The sequence below is a fragment of the Heterodontus francisci genome, unplaced genomic scaffold (assembly GCF_036365525.1).
Source record: "Heterodontus francisci isolate sHetFra1 unplaced genomic scaffold, sHetFra1.hap1 HAP1_SCAFFOLD_58, whole genome shotgun sequence".
Taxonomy (NCBI): Eukaryota; Metazoa; Chordata; class Chondrichthyes; order Heterodontiformes; family Heterodontidae; genus Heterodontus; species Heterodontus francisci.
Genome location: NW_027142006.1, coordinates 1,833,096 through 1,839,984, shown reverse-complemented (window position 1 = coordinate 1,839,984; position 6,889 = coordinate 1,833,096).

Sequence of the window (6,889 nt, the reverse complement as noted above, 5' to 3'; positions counted from 1 at the left end):
ATGCCTCTCATCATCTTGTAACCCTCTATCAAGTCACCTGTCATCCTTCTTCGTTCCAATGGGAAAAGCCCCAGCTCCCTCAATCTTTCTTCGTAGGACATGCCCTCCAGTCCAGGCAGCATCCTGATAAATCTCCTCTGCACCCTCTCTAAAGCTTCCACATCCTTCCTATAATGAGACGACCAGAACTGAACACAATATTCCAAGTCAGGTCTAACCAAGGCTTTATAGTGCTGCAGCATAACCTCGCGGCTCTTAAACTCAATCCCCCTGTTCATGAAAGCCAACACACCATACGTCTTCTTAACAACCCTATCAATTTGGGTGGCAGCTTTGAGCGATCTATGGACATGGGCCCCAAGATCCCTCTGTTCCTCCACACTACCAAGAATCCTGTCTTTTAGCCTGTATTCTGCATTCAAATTCGACCTTCCAAAATGAATCACTTCACACTTTTCTACGTAGAACTCCATCTGCCACTTCTCAGCCCAGCTCTGCATCCTGTCAATATCCCGTTGCAACCTACAACAGCCTTCCACACTATCCACAACTCCCGCAACCTTCGTGTCATCGGCAAACTTGCTAACCCAGACTTCCACTTCCTAATCCAAGTCATTTATAAAAATCACAAAGAGCAGAGGTCCCAGAACAGATCCCTGCGGAACACCACTGGTCACCGAGCTCCAGGCTGAATACTTTCCATCTACTACCACCCTCTGTCTTCTATGGGCCAGCCAATTCTGTATCCAGACAGCCAACTTTCCCTGTATCCCATGCCTCCTTACTTTCTGAATGAGCCTACCATGGGGAACCTTAACAAACGCCTAACTGAAAACCATATACACCACTTCCACTGCTCTTCCTTCATCAATGTGTTTTGTCACATCTTCAAAGAATTCAGTAAGGCTTGTGAGGCATGACCTGCCCCTCACAAAGCCATGCTGACTGTCTCTAATCAAACTATGCTTTTCCAACTAATCATAAATCCTGTCTCTCAGAATCCTCTCCAATAATTTGCCCACTAACGACATAAGACTGACTGGTCTATAATTCCCAGGGTTATCCCTATTCCCTTTCTTGAACAAGGGAATAACATTTGCCACCCTCCAATCATCTGGTACTACTCCAGTGGACAGTGAGGACGCAAAGATCATCGCCAAAGGCGCGGCAATCTCTTCCCTTGCTTCCCTTAATATCCTTGGGTATATCCCGTCTGGCCCCAGGGACTTATCTGTCCTCATGTCTTTCAAAATTTCCAGCACATCCTCCCTCTTAACATCAACCTGTTCGAGCATATCAGCCTGTTTCACGCTGTCCTCACAAACGACCAGGTCCCTCTCACTAGTGAATACTGAAGCAAAGTATTCATTTAGGACCTCCCCTACCTCCTCCGACTCCAGGCACAAGTTCCCTCCACTATCCCTGATCGGCCCTACCCTCACTCTGGCCATCCTCTTGTTCCTCACATAAGTGTAGAACGCATTGGGATTTTCCTTAATCCGACCCGCCAAGACTTTTTCATGTCCCCTTCTAGCTCTCCTAAGTCCATTCTTCAGTTCCTTCCTGGCTACCTTGTAACCCTCTAGAGCCCTGTCTGATCCTTGCTTCCTCAACCTTAAGTAAGCTTCCTTCTTCCTCTTGACTAGCTGTTCCACATTTCTTGTCATCCAAGGTTCCTTCACCCTACCATCCCTTCCTTGCCTCATCAGGACAAACCTATCCAGCAGTCGCAGCAAGTGCTCCCTAAACAACCTCCACATTTCTGTCATGCATTTCCCTGAGAACATCTGTTCCCAATTTATGCACCCCAGTTCCTGCCTAATAGCATTGTAATTCCCCCTCCCCCAATTAAATATTTTCCCATCCCGTCTGCTCCTGTCCCTCTCCATGACTATAGTAAAGGTCCGGGAGTTGTGATCACTATCACCGAAATGCTCTCCCACCGAGAGATCTGCCACCTGGCCTGGTTCGTTGCCAAGCACCAAATCCAACATAGCCTCCCCTCTAGTCGGCTTATCCATATATTGAGTCAGGAAACCTTCCTGGACACACCTGACAAAAACTGCTGCATCCAAACTATTTGCACGAAGGAGGTTCCAATCAATATTAGGGAAGTTGAAGTCACCCATGACAACAACCCTGTTACTTCTGCACCTTTCCAAAATCTGCCTCCCAATCTGTTCCTCCGTGTCTCTGTTGCTATTGGGGGGTCTATAGAAAACTCCCAATAAAGTGACTGCTCCTTTCCTGTGTCTGACTTCCACCCATAATGACTCAGTAGACAAACCCTCCTCGATGACCTCCCTTTCTGCAGCTGTGATACTATCCCTGATTAACAATGTCACTCCCCCACCTCTTTTACCTCCCTCCCTATTCCTTTTGAAACATCTAAACCCCGGAACATCCAACATCCATTCCTGCCCCTGTGATATCCAAGTGTCCGTAATGGTCACAACATCGTAGCTCGGAGTACTGATCCATGCTCTAAGTTCATCACCCTTATTCCTGACACTTCTTGCATTAAAATAGACACACTTCAACCCATCATACTGGCTGAAACTTTGCCCTGTCAACTGTCTAACCTTCCTCACAGACTCTCTGCACTCAGTTTCTGCCTGATCAACAGCTACCCCATCCACTTATCCATAGCTCCGGTTCCCATCCCCCTGCCAAACTAGTTTAAACCCTCCCGAAGAGCTCTAGCAAACCTCCCGCCCAGGATATTGGTGCCCCTCCAGTTCAGATGCAACCCGTTCTTCTTGTGCAGGTCCCAACTTCCCCAGAAGGTATCCCAATGATCCACATAACTGAAGCCCTCCCTCCTACACCAGCTCTGTAGCCACGTGTTCAGCTGCACTCGCTCTCTGTTTCTAGCCTCACTAGCACGTGGCACCGGTATCAATCCTGAGATTACTACTCTGCTCGTCCTGCCTTTTAGCTTCCAACCTAACTCCTATATTCCCTTTTCAGGTCCTCATCCCTTTACCTAGCTATGTCATTGGTACCGATATGTACCACGACTTCTGGCTGCTCCCCCTCCCCCTTAAGAATCCTGTAGACTCGATCCGAGATATCGCTAACCCTGGCACCCGGGAGGCAACATACCATCCGGGAGTCTCGTTCGCGACCACAGAATCTCCTGTCTGTTCCTCTAACCATTGAATCTCCTATCACTATCGCTCTCCTATTCTCCACCCTTCCCTTCTGAGCCGCAGAGCCAGGCTCAGTGCCAGAGACCTGGCCACTGTGGCTTTCCCCTGGTAGGTCCCCCTCCCCGCCAACCACCGGGGATCCCTGCACTGTGCGCCTATTCCCTTTCCCTCCCCTGACGGTCACCCAGCTACCTTTATCCTGTGACTTCGGTGTCAGTACTTCCCTATAACTGCACGCTATCATCCCCTCTGCCTCCCGCATGATCCGATGTTCATCCAGCTCCAGTTCCCTAACGCGGTCTGTGAGGAGCTGGAGTTGGGTGCACTTCTCACAGGTGAAGTCAGCAGGGACACAAGTGGTGACCCTTACCTCCCACATCCTACAAGAGGAGCATGCAACTGCCCTAGCTTCCATCCCCTCTGCTCCAAATTGACAACAGAGAATAAAAAAATGTAAAGGAAAACCTTACCTTACCAAACCCTCCACACAAGAGTCCTTTTTTTTGGTTGGAGGAGGAGGATGGGTGGGAGACACTACACGTGTAGTGTTTCGGGTTTAGCCACTGCCCGAATATATAAGTTCACTTACCCAGCAGTCCCCGTGTCCGCGTCCGCTGAATCGCCAGGTAAGTACTTTATAGTGAAACGTACCTTCCCGGCTGCCCCCTGGCTCGCACTATCACCGCTACTGCTGATCAAAGGTGTTGCTGTAATAAAAACAGAAAATGCTGGAAATGCTCAGTAGGTCTGGCAGCATCTGTGCAGAGAGAAACAGTTAACAGTTCAGGTCTGTTTCCTTAGCTCATATTAACTTTGTTTCTTTCTCCACAGATGCTGCCAGACCTGCTGACTATTTCAAGCATTTTCTGTTTATGTTTCAGATTTCCAGCATCTGCAGTATTTTGCTTTTGTACGTGTGTTGCTATGTCTGAGACTGTTTGAGTGCAATGCTATTGCTTTATAAACAGCGTTGAAACAAACATTTATCTAGTTAACACACGGCACTAATGCACAGCTGGATATAAACAGCAGCCTGCAGCAGAGGGCGCAGTGGAAGTTTATTAACACAAATAATTCACCAGCACAATATTGACTGCTATCCTCAATCACACCACCCTTCATCTTAACACGTTTTATTCTTCATTGACATCAACTTCTTGCTTCCAATAAACACTTCAATTTGGAACACAGCTTCCAAATCACCTTTATTCACAAACCCGAACACAAGCTGCAAATGCTGCAAACACACACCAGCCCAGACTTTCCCCTTTCTGTCAACCCATTCCTGCATCACTGCCTCTCCACCAACAGTTGTCGCTAGAATCATACAATCATAGAATGGCTAAAGCACAGAAGGAGGCCATTCGGCCTGACGAACCCATGTTGGCTCTCTGCTAAAGCAACTCACCTCGTCTCACTCCCCAGTCAGTTCAATTTCGGTGGTGGGAAAACTTCTCGAAAGAATAATTCGGGACAAAATTAACAGTCCCATGGACAAATGTGGTTAATTCAGGAAAGACAGCATGGATTTCTTCAGGGAAAATCATGTTTAACTGCCCTGCTGGAGTTTTTTGATGAGGTAACAGAGAGGGATGATGAGGGCAATGCTGTTGATGTGGTGTGCATGGACTTTCAAAAGGTCTGGCAGCATCTGAATGGTCACTGACCTGAAACATTAACTCTGTTTCTCTCTCCACAGATGCTGCCAGACCTGCTGAGTATTTCCAGCACTTTTTGTTTATATTTCAGATTTCTAGCATCTGCAGTATTTTGCTTTTATTGACTTTCAAAAGGAGTTTGATACAATGCAACACAACAGACTTGTGAGCAAAGTTATAACTCATGGAATAAAAGGGACAGTAGTAACATGGATATGGAATTGGCTGATTGACAGGAAACAAAGAGTAGTGAGCAATGGATGTTCTTCGGGCGAGAGGAAGGTTTGTTGTGGCGTTCCCCAGGAGTCAGTGTTGGGACCCTTGCCTTTCCTGATATATATTAATGACCTCGACCTTGGTGCACAGGGCAGAATTTCAAAGCTTATGGATGACACGAAAATTGGAAGCATTGTGAACTGTAAGGATGATAGTGTAGAACTTCAAAAGGACATAGACAAGTTGGTGGAATGGGAGGACAGATGACAGGTGAAGTTCAATGCAGAGAAATGTGAATTGATTCATTTTGATAAGAAGAACATGGAGTGACAATATAGAATAAAGGGTACAATTCTAAAGGGGGTGCAGGAGCAGTGGGAACTGGGGTTATATGTCATTGGTTGAGAGAGTGGTTAATAAAGCATACAGTATCCTCGGCTTTAGTGATAGAGGCATAGAGTACAAGAACAAGGAGGTCATGTTGAACTTGCATAAGACACTAGCCTCAGCTGAAGTACTGAGTCCAGTTCTGGGTGCCACACTTTAGGAAAGATGTGAAGGCATTGGAGAGATTATGGAAAAGATTCATGAGAATGGTTCAAGGGATGAGGAATTTCAGTTATGAAGATAGATTGGAGAAGTTAGGACTGTTTTCCTTGGAGAAAAGAAGGCTAAGAGGAGATTTCATAGTGGTATTCAAAATGATGAGGGGTGTGGACAGATTGGATAAGGAGAAACTGTTCCCACTTGTGAAAGGATCGAGAACGAGAGGGTACATATTTAAAGTAATTGGTAAAAGAAGCAAAAGCGACATGAGGAAAAACTTTTTCACACAGCGAGTGGTTAAAGTATGAACTGCCTGAGAATGTGATGGAGGCAGGTTCAATTGAAGCATTCAAAGGGGAATTAGACTGTTATCTGAAAAGGAAGAATGTGCAGGATTATGGGGAGAAGACGGGGAAGTGACATGAGGTGAATTGCTCATTTGGAGAGTCAGTGCAGACACGATGGGCAAAATGGCCTCCTTCTGTGCAGTAACAATTCTGTGATTCCAATATTCAAGTCATTTATATATATGGTGGTTCTGACACTGACCCTTGTGGACATCACTGTTCACCATCTTCCATTCTGAAAAACAACCAAATACCACAACTCGCTTTTCTTGATATTTCATCCATTTTTTAACCCAAGCAGATACTGACCCTCCTATTCCTGGAACCTCAGTTTTGTTACCCAGCCTTTTCTGTGTTAGTCTGTCAAACGCTTTCTTAAAATCCATATAGACAACATCCATTGCTTTCCCTTCATCAACCTTTTCTGTTACTTCATCAAAAAATCAGTTATATTAGTGAAGGATTGGAGAGGTGCTGAACCTTTCAGTTTTCGGTCCACCCAAACCAAGTTCAAGGCCTGAATAATGAACCGATTGCCTCATTAGTTCTGTGAATAATACAATGATTTAATAGACAAAGTTTTGAAACATTCCTTCCCATAAATCTTGATAACAGAGAGTGTGTGGATCTCCTGACTCAGAATGTTTAATGGATACAGTCCTCAGATCCGACAAGGAACCCCTGAACATCCACAGTAAAGACAGTGTGGATGAGGAAATGTAAGAGCCGGGAGCTGAAACTCAGGGACGGCCAAGCTCTCCTGTCATTGAGCTTGTGTGTCTGCTCTGCTCGCCGCACTTCCGGCTCTACTTTGTTTCCAATGAAAAGATGAAAAGGGCCGTTCGGTTTTACTCTCACTGACAGCGTATTTCACACGGGTTAATATAACCCGGGACTTTTGCTGCTGAAATGAATTCTGCAAGGTCCCAGCAAACACACCGGCTCCCTCCTTTCTCCCCTCTTTCTATCG